Source organism: Medicago sativa, chromosome 5 (genome assembly GCF_051527215.1).
Source record: "Medicago sativa cultivar Bolivia chromosome 5, Bolivia_mono, whole genome shotgun sequence".
NCBI lineage: Eukaryota > Viridiplantae > Streptophyta > Magnoliopsida > Fabales > Fabaceae > Medicago > Medicago sativa.
The window spans coordinates 20,314,360-20,330,229 of record NC_140753.1 but is presented as its reverse complement, the minus strand read 5'-3'; the positions used below and the strand labels follow the sequence as shown (position 1 = coordinate 20,330,229).

Below are 15,870 nucleotides of genomic sequence, written 5' to 3'. Positions count from 1 at the left end.
TGCGAAATTGTACGGTGACAGCATTCTATGTTTCTGTTTTTGCGAAATTGTGAGTTTGTTATGTGGTTAACGGAGGTAAAAGAGGGTTAACGGGGACGATTAGTGACATGGATTAGTAATTCACGTGTTATTTTATAACTGGTTAACAGTAAGAACAATTCATAAGGAATTGTGTGTGAGTTTTCTCTTTAAATTAAATTTATTCTTATTTATTTGTTACATGTGTTATTTGTATTTAAAGTAAAATTAAAATTAAAAATTAAGGGTATTTTTGGAAAGAAAAGTCCAACCCAAAAATGTGCTGAAAGGGATAGTTTTCTTTATATATAGTATAGATTATAAAAAAAAACTCGCTTAAGCTAATGGGCTGGGTTAGGTAAGAAAATATAACATGCCCAATTAATGCTTATCTCTAACCTAAATAATGAAATATGGCTGCAGCCTAAAACATGAAACAGATGATACATATAATCAAAATTACATAACTGCACATGGCTATGAAAGGGGCAAACTCGTAAATCAAGTTGGTTTGTTGCAGAATTGATTACATGAAACGCTGAAGCTTGAAATTCCTGCTTCTCTCAAACCCGCGTTTAGCTTAGAAAAGTGAAATACTAGAATTGCTTTTTGTTTTGTCCAAAAATCATTGAAAAGGTAAACCCCATTTGGCAATTCAAACTAGCTTTTGGATGGCAAAAACGACATACCAAACAGGTACTAAGTCTAAGTCCCAGTTTGTATACGCGTTCCCGTTTACCTTTCCTTCACTCATACAATACCAATAACAATAACACCGTTTTTTGTCTTTTATACGCTTTTTTTTTGTATAAAAGAGGGCTTTAGGCCCAAAAGAAAAGAAAAAAAAAAACTAAATTACACGCAGACTCCTAGGCATGCAAGCCTCAGAGATATCATCATAAATGAGTCTTTGAAGTTCACTAGGTGGAGACTCCAAAACTACCAAATTCCAAGAATCCAAAGATAGGCTAAAATTTGCCAACCAGTCAGCACATCTGTTGCCTTCCCGCCAAGTGTGAATAACCTGAGTATGCCAATCTCGCTGAAGGATCTCCTGAATATGTCGAACCAGAGAAGGGATGGTTCCATTGATCTTGCAATTGTTAGTAACCATATCAATAAGCACTTTTGAGTCGCTCTCAACAATCACGTGAGATAAACCTTCACTCCAAGCCATATCAAGCCCCAAATAAAGACCCCACATCTCAGCATGCAGAGCATCACAAGCTCCAATTTTGCGGCTAAATCCCTTGATCCATCTTTCATCAGCTTGACGTAAAATTCCGCCACACCCAGCAAGCTCCCCTTTACCTTTGCACGCTCCATCACAATTGAGTTTCACCCAACCATTTTGAGAACTCTTCCAACCAATATACACAGTTTCCCTTTGATGAGGATTGTTTTTCAATTGATCTTGAGAGACTTCTTCAATGGACATGATGAACTTTTGGATTACAAAAGTTGGATTATCCGGTCTTTCAAAACACATTCTATTCTAACAAAACACATTCTTTTAAAACACACTTTCTTCTCCCTTCTTAATTCCTTCTATTCTATCAAACCCATTCCTCTTCACAGATCCATGAACAAAACCCAATAATCCCCAAAAACCATGAAAGAATCAAGCAAAACCTTCACAATAACATTAATCTCACCATGGTACTCATCCAACATAGGAGTCCTACTCCTAAACAAGTATCTCCTTTCAAACTACGGTTTCAAATACCCAATTTTCCTCACCATGTGTCACATGCCAGCATGTTCCTTATTCAGCTACGTAGCAATCGCTTGGTTCAAAATGGTTCCAATGCAATTCATGCGTTCTCGTCTTCAATTCTTTAAGATCGCTACTCAAAGTTTTATTTTTTGTGATTCTGTTGTTTTTGGTAATGTTTCGTTACGGTATCTTCCTGTGTCGTTTAATCAAGCTATCGGTGCTACTACGCCGTTTTTTACTGCGGTTTTTGCTTGTGCTATGACGCTGAAAAGAGAGGCTTGGCTTACTTATCTTGCTCTTGTTTCTGTTGTTGTTACTGGTGTTATCATTGCTAGTGGGGTAAGTCTCTATCTTTTAACTGCATGTGTAAAACTTTTATACACGAACACAATAATCACTTTTTCTTTCATTGTTTTTTTTTTTTTTTTTTGTCTGTTATTCAATTTGTACGATTTGGTTTCGTGTTTGATTGAAATGTGTCGGTGATCACATATTGTCGGTGGTGAAAGTTTATAAATTGCATTTAGGGGTATGAGAATGTTTTTGGATTAGCTTTTGTAATTTTTTATTGTTTGGTAAGTCCCTTTTGCTTAAGAAAATCAAATTTTAGTATTAAGTTATCAAGTAAGCAAAAATCCTGTTAAAAAAAATAGCAAAAATCAAAAGGTAATTATTCCAATTTGAGTTGAATTTGTTTTGACTTTTACTTTATATTTAGAGTAAATTACACTCCCCTCCCTTCAAAGATGCTTGAATTACACTCCCCTCCCCTCTTATGTTAAAATATACACTCCCCTTCCCTCTTATTCAAAACATATTAGAAAATATTTCACTCCCCTCCCCTAATAGAAGCTTGAATTACATCCCCATCCCCTCTTATGTTAAAATATACACTTTACTCCCTCAATATTTTTTTTTAATTTCTAATAGTCTAGCAAAAAAATAATAATCTAACACACTTCAGAAAAAATAGTATTGCTGGTCTATTTTAATATATTCAAAATTTGAATACATATTTTTCGCTATTTTCGATTCACAATTTCATTATAATATAGTTTTAAACTCTATTATAAAATAGAAAACAACCCAAAATAAAATTAAAATATGTGAAAAATTACTAAAGACAATAAAGTATGGTTATTAAAAATTTAATTTTATACTCTAAATTATAAAATTAATAGAAAAATATTTAAATTTAATTATCATTGACATTTAAATTATAAAGAAATGAATTTATTTTTCTTAAATGGTAGCTCAAAATTAATATATATCATAAAAATATTTATTTATGCGAAAATAGATTAAAGTGTAGTGCATATTTAATTATTAAGGGAGGGGATTGTAATTCAAGCATCTTATAAGGGAGGAGAATATAAGTTTTACTTTTCAAGGGAGGGGAGTGTATATTTTAACATAAGAGGGGAGGGGAGTGTAATTCAATCATCTTTGAGGGGAGGGGAATGTAATTTACTCTTATATTTAAAAGACGGTAGAGAGTATATTCTAGAACAGTTTTGGAATGATTCTGTTAGTGCATTAATCACAACAAATGAAATGGAGTACTTTTTTTGGGTTAATTAAGTTTTTAGTCCCTATAAATATTCACAGTTTTGTTTTTAGTCCCTACAAAATAAAATCACACTTTTTAGTCCCTATAAAATTTTTCATGAGCATTTGTAGTCTCTATAAAAATTTTCCATCAACATTTTAGTCCCTGTAAGATATTTCCATCAACATTTTTGGTCCCTAAAATACTTAAGGAAAATGTCACAGAGACTAAAAAGTGTGATTTTATTTCGTAGCGACTAAAAATAAAACTGTGAATATTTATAGGGACAAAAACTTAATTAACCTTTTTTTTTGTCTTGATCCTAGGGAGCCCTTGTAATTCAGAAACCATTGTGTAATTTACCAATGTGTGTGGACCTCGGATCCGAGGAGAGAGAAAAATAAGGAGTATAAAAATCGGAAATAGTCTAAGCACGGACACAGACACCGGACATGACATGGACACGCCGACACCGCTAATATTTTGAGAAAATCACATAATTTAGTGTAATTATATGTGTCAGTGTCAGAGACGACAGTGTCCGACACCGGACATGTCTTATCCAAGGAGTGTTCGTGCTTGTATACGTTGATGTTGGATTTTGTGTAAGAAACCATTTCTCAATTAAAAAAGTCTGGTCAATGACTATTCCGATATGTAATTGAACCTGGGGCTGTCTTGATCGATTTGAAAGTTCATTAACGGTTAACCACTTGAGGTTGACCATTTTATTTATGTTTTCGGGATTTTGGTATTTAGAAGCTAGATCAAGGTTTTAAATAGCAGTCGTAGTTGTGCTGTGTAGGGATGGCAATTGGACCCAGATCCTATGGGCACCTGCAAAAAATACCTGCTATGGGTAGGGTAAAACCCCGCTTTCATGGGTCCGGGGTTGGGTATGGGTAATTACCCGCAAATTTGAACGGGTATGGGCACTGTACTACCCAGCCCCGCAACCCGCATATATGTATTTATATAATATGATAAATAATTCTGTCAAAAAAAATTAATAATATGATAAATAATTTATTTATTTTTTGTGTACAATTAATTAATTTATTTAACTATTTAAATCTAACCCTAAACCTAAAACAACTTAATAAAAACTTTAGTAACAATTTATTATGACTTTAACATGCAATTACAACTTTTTAACGTATCACTGATGTAAGGTATCTATTTTTTTTCTTTCGAGGAATATTTTGGATGTTTTTTTATTTGGCTAAATACTACGATTCATATTATTTTGTGAGTTGATTTAAAAAAAATTGGATCATAGTTTTATTTCAATTGTAGTGTTTTTTATTATCATTTCATGGCTAAAGTGCGGGTAATGGGTGCATGTATGAGCACTTAAGTACCCATAGGGTATGGGGAATGGCACTAATTTTTGCCCACGAGGGTACGGGCACGTGTATGGGCATTTTTTACAAATGCGGGTATGGAGATGGGTACTATAGTACCCTACCCATTGGGTACCCATTGCCATCCTTAGTGCTGTGATCCTTCAAAGTGCGGAGAACCGCAATCGCTTGCTGCATATGTGTCCTTAACCTTAGTTGCAGAGGTATAAAAACCTCGATATTGTGCCCAAATCGCGATCTTGGACTTTTTTTTTTTAAAGCTGGGAGCTAGACTCCTGTTAAAAAGGAAACACTTATCAAATTAAACAAAATTATGGTCGTTGCCACTTATCAAAAGTCATTAGTATCTTGAGATTTTTATTTCTTGTGCCGATTCTAACTATTGGTAATTTAGCAACCATACAGATCCGGTTCAATTATTTTTATGAGCAATGGAGTGGCATGTGAAAGATTGATTTATTACTTCCATTGTGTACAGAAGAATCTCTATCAGTGAAATATCTGATTTAAGTTTGTCTTAGGATCTGAGCTAACCTTGATTTATATGATGTCTGATGCCATGTGAAATCAAACGCTTTTCACTTTGCAGTTACTAATAGGTGTAAGAAATGACCAAATCTTTATCAATAGGAACTTGATATGTTCATATTGTGTGGTGTTCTCTGTTTTTGGTGGACTTATTTGGTGTTTTGATGATGGATTTTTTGAAACCAAACTATGAAAATAAGAATCTTTATGGCTTCTGATGCATTTGCTATTAAATTCTTTCTTTGCTTACAGGGTGAACCAAGCTTCCATTTGTTTGGGTTCATAATATGTGTTGCGGCTACAGCGGCACGAGCCCTAAAAACAGTGTTGCAAGGAATTTTGCTTTCATCTGAAGGGTTTGATGTTATAGTAACAAATGAAAATGTAAATATTTGTTTTTAGGAATTTTTTTTTCTTTTTCATACACCTATTCTAGATCAGGAAAAGTTTAATGAGTATGATTCAAATAAGGATGAGTGAGTAGATATGTTGGATTCAAGATGTACAATTATCATGTAGTCTAGTATTTGATATATTTACTTAAAATGATGTAAGTCGATGTTTAACTACTAATCGAAGAGTTTGTTCATATAGGTACTTGGGAATGCTAAAGGGGCTGTAGCAGTTGTAGTTTCAATTCTAATCCTTTATATCTAATCCTAGCAAACAATGCTAACCTAATTGTAAAACCCTAATTCTACAATTTTTGCTCCAAATTGTGCTGGCCATTAGATCAATCTGTGTTGATATACACACCATCTTGAGAACTAAATGCCGTAATTGAAATTAGAAATGGGATACAGTTCCAATGCAAAAAAAGTGGCGCCTTAGCATTTTCCAATCCTGTATTTTCTTTATTGGCATATGTGAAACTCATTTTTCTTCAATTCCCATGTGAACTCTGCACTTATCTCTCGCCTTTGCACTACTTCTCTCATTTCTTTTACTGTAATTCCCATCGGCCCTTTTTTTTTATTTGTTCATCTCTCTTTTTGTTCACTGCTTTCTCTCTTCCACACTCTTACTCTTACTCTCCCTCTGTCCACCACCACCTTCCCTCACATGTCCATGACCTCAGCCCCAACACACCGCCTCTCCCTCTCTCTCTCTCTCTCTCTCTAATCAGAAATCAACTACAACCTTCCCCCGTCTCACCATCTCTATGTCATTGAGTGAACATGAAATTTTGATTTGAACGCTTCAGCGCCGGCGGATTCAGAGGTGGGAATCATTTTGAGATTTACGAGTTCAAGATACGAAGATGTCACATGATTGGACGAATTGCGAATCAGAATCTCCCGTTTCAATTGAAGAAGCAGTTGCATCAGTTTTAGGTACTGTTCTCCCGTTTCGATTTGTTTCCATATTTGTCTTTCTCCACAAATCTATTTCATATATGTTCATGTTCCATTTTTTTTGTTTCAACCAAGGAAAATTCTCATAAGAACAAACAAAAACCACCGAATGTGAAAGATAAGCTAAAAAAGGTAAATACGAATTCCTCTTTGTGAATAAGTTTCTCTTCTTAATTCTGTCCAGCAGCTGTTTGATATATTGTCTCTATGAACTTTCACCTATAATTTGGTTTTTCTTTCAATGTTTTAAAACCCATTTCAAATTCCCAATACTCCATATATCCTTTTTAGTTTTTAAATTGTCGAACTTTGATTTTGAATTTGTTTCCCTTTACCTTTTTTTTTTTGTTCGATTGTAGCCATGACTAATAATAACAAAGTTGGTTACTTAATGTTCCCTTTCTCTCACTCAAAAATACATTTGATGTTCTTTTTATTTTTAATTTCTCTGTTGTTATTTTTTCTGGACAGGGTATTGAGGGATCAGATCGTCATATTTTTGCTTTAGGAAGTATGTTAGGTCCTGAATATTCTTAAAGAATCTGATTGAATTTATACAAAATCACATCTATGTGTCTATTGACCATTTTATGACATATCTATTGATCTAAAATTGATACTTTGATTATCTATTTTTGCAGGTTTCAGTGGTTTTTCTGCAGCCAAATTCAATTTAGTTAAGATTGAAAGAAAAATGATTATGTAGCTTGAAAGAAAAAATGTACAATTGAATGTTCTATGATGAATTATAGTATCAAATTTTTTAGGAGTTATTGATATTGAGATCTGCAAAGTAAATTGTCTACGAAATGTCTAAAGAATGTGGTCGTAATGGTTGTAACTGCTTCAACGAAAACAGCTCCGACAAAGACCATTTGCATCTCTCTTAAACTGCAACTGAATCAGTCACCGATTCCAACTCAAGGTAAAATTATAATCAAAATTCAGTATCCGAATTTCACTTTTGAAGATGCTATTGGAAAAAAAATTAATCACTTTTTTGCTACGAAAAGTATGTATTTTTAAACAAGATAACATGACCAATGGAGTAAACTTAATATGGAATGAAGAATTGATACTTGGTTTAACTTCAAGTAGTTTTTGTGAGTCCAGTTTGTGTGATAATTTAATTTAAGCTTATGTGTTGTTCTGGTATGGTACTGAGTTGGTGAAATCATGTTGCTATACAATTTATTTGGTTTTTTACACTACAGATTATGACACTAAATAGATGAATTTCCATTGAGTAGTCTTTCTTGCCACCTTTCTGTGTCAAAATTCAGATTATGACACAGATTATGTGAGTCCAAGTAGTCTTTCTTGCCACCTTTCTCTTCTAGGTCTTACTTTTAACATAATAGATGAATTTCCATTGAATTTATAATTCTTTCTATAAGCCATAACAAATTAACTAATTGAAGTGTGTATAGTTAAAGAAACTTAAAATTACTACTTTTCTTTTATCTAATATGTGAAGTTATTATAGTTTTTTTCATACTCTGTAAGAAAGGAGTTTCTTTATTTCATAGGTACCCTCTTCCTTGAGTTCCAACCCCTTAACTTATATAAACTCAAATAATATCATGATATTGAATTGCTGTGAACAATGAGGTATCATGGCCTCTATGATGTAATTGATGCTGCCATGTTAGACTTTGCACACAAGAGAGGTTGATGGAATTGGTTAGATAATTTAAATAATGTTGGATTGACATTTTATATACATGACTTTTTGGTTTTAATTTGTGTGTTTTCCTTGCATTCACCTTACTCCATTTATCTGAGTTCATCTCCTCTTACCTTAATCTATTATACCAACTGCTAAGCTATATTGTCCATCTACATTAATTCTTCCTGATTGATTTGTTCAGTTTATTAATCCGTGCTGACAAGGTTAGAATGCTGAACACAATCTGAGAATGTTGGTATCATTACCCATGCTTATTATATATCCTGATTATTATATTGTCTACATGTTGCTGTAAACACATGTATACATGAGGTTTTAGAAGCTTGCGTTGCTGGACAAACCATCATTTGCCATTTTGAGACTTTGTCATATTTCATTTACTTTTTTTTCTTAATTGTTGTATGTTCTCATGAATGATGCGTATGATGTATACTGCAGTTTTGGGGAACATTCAGACTAATACCTGATAAGGCATCTATTTTGGGAACATTGAGACTACTAATACTTCAAGCAATTGAGACTACTATTTGCTGTTAACCTGAGCAACGTAGATTGTTCTGGCATTTTCATATTATCCATCTGTGGTTGCGTTTGTTTGCCATTACCGATACAACTATCAACAACGATATAATTATTTCAACCGTCCGTATTATAGTCTCATAAAACGATCCAACGTGAGACTAGATTATATCTAACTCGATAATTTTTTTTTTGGGTACTGTCTAACTTAATAAACTTACCATTGAGATATATTATTTATAACATCTATATCAATATGTTATTTTCCAAAAATATATGACCCGTGCGGTAGCACGGGTAGACGATCTAGTATTTAGAAACCCAGTTTCAGTCACTGGAATGATGGGTTATTCACTCACAGTCCTTGGAGTTGTACTTTATAGTGAAGCCAAAAAGAGAAGCAAGTGATTCTGATATAAGAATTCATCAGTGAATTCTCTATACTTGGTGCTGACAATTTCAAGATTCTATGAGACAAATTGTTCAGAATCAGGATGTTACAGACTCTATATAAGAATTCTTTTGGCCCCACATAGAAAGCCTTGTTGAAGGGTTCCCCATTATATTAGCAACTGTCCAGAAATAGCTCATGGTACCAAGTTCCAATAAGTGAATGATCTCTGTACTATACCCATGTTGGCATACTGAGGAATGTCTTGTAGTCATTTATTCTTGAAGAAAGAGTTGTATAATTGGATCTCCACTCATTTGTTATTTAGAATGCTTAAATTTGTTTATTGACGAGAAAATTCGTATTTTTTTACTGTAGTATATGGTACTCAATTAGGTAGTGTAGTTTTATGGTTTGGTGAGACATTGTCTATTCAAAACTAGAAATTACAATAGTAATTATTTGGTGACATGTTTGTATCTTTGGAATGCTTTGTTTATGTTTAAAATAATTTTGTTAATATTTTAGCAAAAGCTTTTGAAGAAAATAATCTATAAAACTCACTAATTTAAACATATTAAGTATCTCTCTGTTTCTATTTTGGGAAAAGTTGGGTTGATAAATTGTTGAAAAAGAAAATTTTATAAGAGCATCATTCATGGGTTTACCCTATCGATTTTCACTAGAGAAAGACCACCGGTTGCTCATAAATTTGAAACTGTGATTTACAAGTGTGCATGTATAACTTTAGACACACATGAAGACGTATTGCTAGTAAAATTACTTATATTGACTGTGAATGAGGCAGATACATCAGAAGATATAGTTTGCACACTCACAAAAGACCAGTGGTATGGTCCATCCCCAAGTTAATCTAAGTCAACAACACTCATATTTAACTGAATATACTCTAGCTATTGCAAACAACTTAAGATATAACTCTTGAGGCTTTGATCACAACTCCACCTGTCTTGACATAAAGAAGTGGAAGCTCCATTCATTTACATTTACATTTTACATGCATATGCCGTCAATTGATAGTTGGATTTAAAGTTTCAACTAAATCACAATGCCACGGAACTCGTCGTTGGTCCAAACATACACTAACACCGCATAAAAGACATGCAAGAGTTATGTAAACTGTTGTAATTGTCTGTAATAAAATGTAAAAATGTCATGAAAATGTGAAAACCTTTTACTTCTAGAAACATATCCCAACACCTATAAAACTAGGCAACATATTGTGAATTTCTTTTTTGTGTGAGACCATTTGGCAGCACTTAACTCCTAGCCTTCCAATTATTCATCACCACTAGTATCATTCTCCTCCTTGTACTACCATCACATATGCTATGTTTTGTTAACTATATATATACTTGTCTCATTTATATAAAAAAAAAAAAAAAAAAAAAAAAAAAAAAAACTGTGTATCTGTCTCACCTTGCCGACCTCCAACAATCTTCCACCTAGTTAAATCATATAAGTGTATTGAACAACCATTTATAAGATAATTTTTTAGACAACCATAAATTTATAAAGAAAAATAGGTATAGATACGGATACTAAATCAATACAGAGAAAACAAAAACATAATGCGAGTATGAGAAAGAAAATTGTTATAAACATTGTCACAAAATAGTTGTACAAATATCATTTATCTTATATGTAAAGTTTAACTCAATCGACAACACGTATTCGTAGACCGAACACATTAACTCGTATTCAAATCTAAAATTTTATGTAATTTCGTCTTTAAAATATAAAATCGTTGGCTAAAGTGCAACTTTGGCCCCCTATCTTTCAAAAAGTTGCGATTTTGGCCCCCGAAATATGAAAACTACAATTTTGGTCCCCTATTTTTTAGCCCCTTTGCATATTTGGTCCTTTTGGCCAATTTTGACCGGTCAACGCCTACGTGGCATGCCACGTGTGTAATTATTTAATTAAAAAAATTTAAAAAATCATATAATCATTTTTAAATTAAATAAATGAAAAATTAAATTAAAAAATAAAAAAATCTGGAAAATAATAATTGTGTAATTAAAAAAATATAAAAAAATAAATAGAAAATTGTAAAGGGTGTGAGGTTCTCAGATTATAAAAAAAAAAAATCAGAATTTTAAAAAAAAAAAAAGAAAAGGAAAAGAAAAAAAGAGCACAAAAACGCGATTCATCTTCTTTCCAGAATTCTTTCTCCATGATTCTTTATCCATGATCCAACCCCAATTGCAGCACAACAACAAAAACATCACCTCATTTTCTTCTTCTTCTCTTCGAAATAAAAAGCATCTCGTAATTGAAAGGGGTGTGGAAAAGCAGATCCAAGTAAAAGGGGTTTAAATCAGATAACAATGAACCAAAAGCATGTGAATTGGAAGATGAAGAATCGAATCTAGGAGTGAGAAGCCTGTTTCCTCGACCACCACCAGCAGCGGCGCCGAATCGATTCAAAGAGAAGAAGAAAAAGGTAGAAAATTGAAGAAGGATTCGATTGAATTTTGAGGCTAGGTTATGGTATCAGATATTTCTCTCATCTTCATTCCACGAATCACTTTTTTTTTCTTTTTTCTTTTCCTTTTCTATTTCTTTCTCCAAGGTTCTTTCTTCTTTCCATGAATCACGTTTTTCTTCACATTCAACTATTTGATGATGGTGGAATGAAAGAATTCCTTGGAGCAATTTTTGGATGCACTGGTGCTTGTGTTAGCTTATACTTCCTTGCCATGCTTTGGTACAAGAAAATGTGCAGGTTGGAATAGTTTGAAGTGGAAGAAATAGTCACAAGAAAGGGGGTTTGAATTGTGACCCTTTTAAAATTTAATCCTGCAACTTAAATAAGTATATATACTCAAGAAGGTTCTTGGTAAATGTTAGTCTAACAAGATTAGAGTATTAGATATACAACAATTGATTTATACACGACCATAATGTTCTAGATTAAATAAACCTTAAATGATTAAATAGTTTTGTCAAGGACCAGAATGTTCTGGAGAATGATTATATAAGTCGAATGAGAAAAATGATATTAAGATAAAAATGTGAAAACTATTTTATCAAGGACCAGAATGTTCTGGAGAATGATTAATATAAAAGCAGAATGATAAAACAATATTTAGTTAAAATATAAAGTTATTTTAACATGGACCAGAATGCTCTGGAGAATAATTAATATAAGACAGAATGATAAAACAATATTATAAGCTAAATTTAAACTTTAGTTAAATATTTATGCAGTTGTTTTATCTTGGACCAGAATGTTCTGGAGGCAGTTAATATTGAATAAAATAATACAACAATATTAATGATTAATTTTGGACCAGAGAACTCTGGATTAATTTGGTTATGATTAATTAGGACCAGAATATTCTGGAGATTAATAAATATTAATATGAGTGTGATAGTGTGTGTATATTGTGTAGCTTTAAATAAAAGAGAAAGGGAAGAAGAATAACACAGGAGAATTATCCTGGTTCACCAAAACCGGCTACTTCCAGTCCCCACACCTCGTGTGAGATTATCCACTATAGTTGTCTTGCTAACAGAAACTTCTGACTAGCACTATAAGGTCTTGATCACACCAGATCAGTCTGTTACACCCTGTATTATCAACCTCAGCAGGCTTCTACAATTCTTTTCTTTCGCACAAGAAAGGTTGTTACAATTCTTTCTCAAACTATCGTTACGGATAGACTTAAGAATTACAATACACTTTGTATGAGAGATTGGTTTGGGATCGAATTTACGCTCAACTCTTGTTTGAGGGTATGATGATAAGAACACACTCACAATATGTGATCCACAAATCTGTTATGAGTTGGAGTGTGTTATAGATGAAGAGATTATGATATTTGCACTTTAAAAAGTGGATTATGGTTAAAATCAATCTCTTAGCCTTAAAGGCTTCTCAACTCTTGTTTGAGATTTCGATGAACAAACTCTTGATGTTGATCAAAGATATATTGAGAGAGTTGAAGTTTGTTTTGTTTGTGAAGAACTTTGTAAGTGAATAATATTTACACTTGAGAGATGATTGCTTTGTATTGTAAGTTCTTGGTTTTGGACTTGTAAGCCTTCCTCTATTTATAGAGACTTGGAGACTTGCTGCCCACATTAAAATTCCAGCTGCCTTGCTTTAATTTGAATTCCAATTTGCGCTCCAAAATTTGCATCAAAGAAGCACATGTTATTTGGCACTTGAAAATTGATCTTGAGATTGTTCTTGAAAATCCAGCAAGCTTTGGAAGAGTCACGCGTTTGCCAGCTTTGTGTGAGCGTATAATAGCACTTTGGATTTGACCTTGATGATGTCATTTACTAACCCTTTTGCTTATGTCACTCTTGTGTGCTTGTATGATGAAAGGTGTTTTTCCTTTTATGAATCGATTTCATTAATGGATCCATTAAATGTACATTATACCAAATCAAAGTCCTATGTTCTTTTTCCTTTAATTGGTGAGACAATTATTCCATGAAACAGTAGTCTTGATCTTTATGATTTATTGCCTTTGATAAAAAAGTACAAACTTGTTCTTTTGTGCGTGAGTGATCATGGAGTCTCATGTGTGCCAGGATCAATCTTGAGATCATTCTTATGAAACAATTTGTCACAAAAAATCATTAGTAGGTAACAAGGAAAAATAAAATAGATATGTTTGTAATCCTTAAAATAATAAACGAGGATGTCCTCTTCACTTTCTATGACCAGAATGTTCTTTGTAGGAACATGAGAGATCTTTCTCAAAGTCAAAATTCATTTGATTGATTCCTATTCTCTCAAATCATATCTTGAATAGTGATGGAATATTCTTGGACCATCATAAGTCTTTTATGATAGAATCTCCAAGCATATGATCATGAATTTTCTTCTTTGATATTTCTCCAACCAATATCATTAATGAGTGAATTAATAAATAATTTATTTATGAATTGGTTTCTCTTCAAAGTTGATTGTAATCATTTTGATGAAATGATGAGACTGATTTCGAGTGTAATATGCATTCTCATCATGAGAACATTCTTTCATCGGAGTTGATAATGTTCTTTTCCATGATAATATATTCTCGGTTAATTAACCTTGAATTATTTTGTTGGTGATGCGATTTATCTCATAATTTCTCTTGGTGATTGCACACAATGTTTCTTGACCATTGAGTAATGTTTCTTGACCATTGAGTATCTTTGAGATGTTTTAGTTTAGGCATGTCTTTTCTTCCTTGAATCTTTAAGGCATTGTTGAAAACCATGTGGTGAGAATGATGAATCAATTACTAAGAAAGTTCATCTTCTTGTTGAATCTTTACTTAACACTCATTTGATTCAAACAATATTCTTTTTATATCTTCTTTGAGCTTGTGATACTACTGTTTTGGTATTCTTCCAATGAGTATATATGTGCACTTGTAAGATACTTCTTTCTTGTCAACCTCTGTGAAAAGACTCAAGTGCAAACATCAGTAGATCATTCATAAAACTTAGTGTTTATTCCATAAGGTTTGTTATCATTAAAACATTCATCAAAAAGATTTTTGTTTCAACATAGTTGGTCGGGCACCCTAATTATGTTTCAAATAAAAATTTGTACAAGTTTCATATTACTATAGAGTTGGAACTTGGAAGTAGTAGTACTTATGTTAGGCCATATTTGGGTGGTGGTGTGCTTGAACGTTGAATTTGCAGGAATGGAAGAAAGGAAGAAAATGAAAGAGAGAGATGGTAGATCTGAAAAAGAGAGGTGGAGAGGAGGAGACTCACGCGCCTCTTTCCTTTTCCTTTTTGTTTTTTTTTTATTTTCCTGATTTTTTATTTTTTTAATTTAATTTTTCATTTTTTTAATTTATAAAATGATTATATGGTTTTTTTAATTTTTTTTAATTAATTAATTACACACGTGGCATGCCACGTATGCGTTGACTTGGTCAAAATTGGCCAAAAGGACCAAATATGCAAAGGGGCTAAAAGATAGGGGACCAAAATTGTAGTTTTCATACTTAGGGGGCCAAAATCGCAACTTTTTGAAAGATAGGGGGCCAGAGTTGCACTTTAGCCAAAATCGTTTGACTACATTTTACTATTTTTTTTCCCTCTAAATATTTTAATAACTTAATCTTAAAAATGCTAATCATTGTCCGGAAATGAAATTAACTAATATGAAGTAGATAAGAATAAAATTAAAACCGTATATGACCCGATGTCACTCTTAGATCGCTCCCACAAGCTTGCGTTGAACATTGAAATTATTATTACACTTTAGAGCCACTTGGCAAGGCTCCAATGGTGGGGTAAAGGAAGTAGTGGCTAGATTCTAGATTCCAAGAGTCCTATATGTAATTTTCCTTAAAAAAGAAAAGAAAGAGTTGTATTAAGGAACCCTAATGCTAGAAGAATAGTCCATACTCCACAATCCACTTGGTGCAATCAGGCCAAAATGCAATCACCATCATCATAAATCAGTTAATAAAGACATAACAGCTGCAAAATGGAATTTTATTCTGATTAGGATGTTTGCCAAATCCACATTTTCACTTGGACATTTTTGTGAATTTCTTGCATTCACCAATTATCTTTGTTTTTATTTTGGATTTGATTTATTAAAATAAGAAATATGGATAGTTCAAGTTTGTTGAAGGATTTAAATTATGTGCTCTTCAAGCTACCATTGTAGGGATCTGGATAGTTCTAATATCTTGGAGCAACGATGTATGGATCTCAAATCATGCAATCAAAATAACATGTAGTTACA

General features: G+C 32.7%; 1 pseudogene across 1 annotated transcript; it reads left to right on the top strand.

The window, feature by feature from the left end:
* The first annotated feature begins 574 nt into the window (after nucleotides 1–574).
* LOC146920887 (putative sugar phosphate/phosphate translocator At3g11320) lies at nucleotides 575–9,481 on the top strand (annotated as a pseudogene). Its single transcript, XR_015011943.1, has 3 exons — nucleotides 575–2,074; nucleotides 5,429–5,812; nucleotides 9,044–9,481. The product of XR_015011943.1 is annotated as a putative sugar phosphate/phosphate translocator At3g11320 (transcript).
* The last annotated feature ends 6,389 nt before the right edge of the window (nucleotides 9,482–15,870 follow it).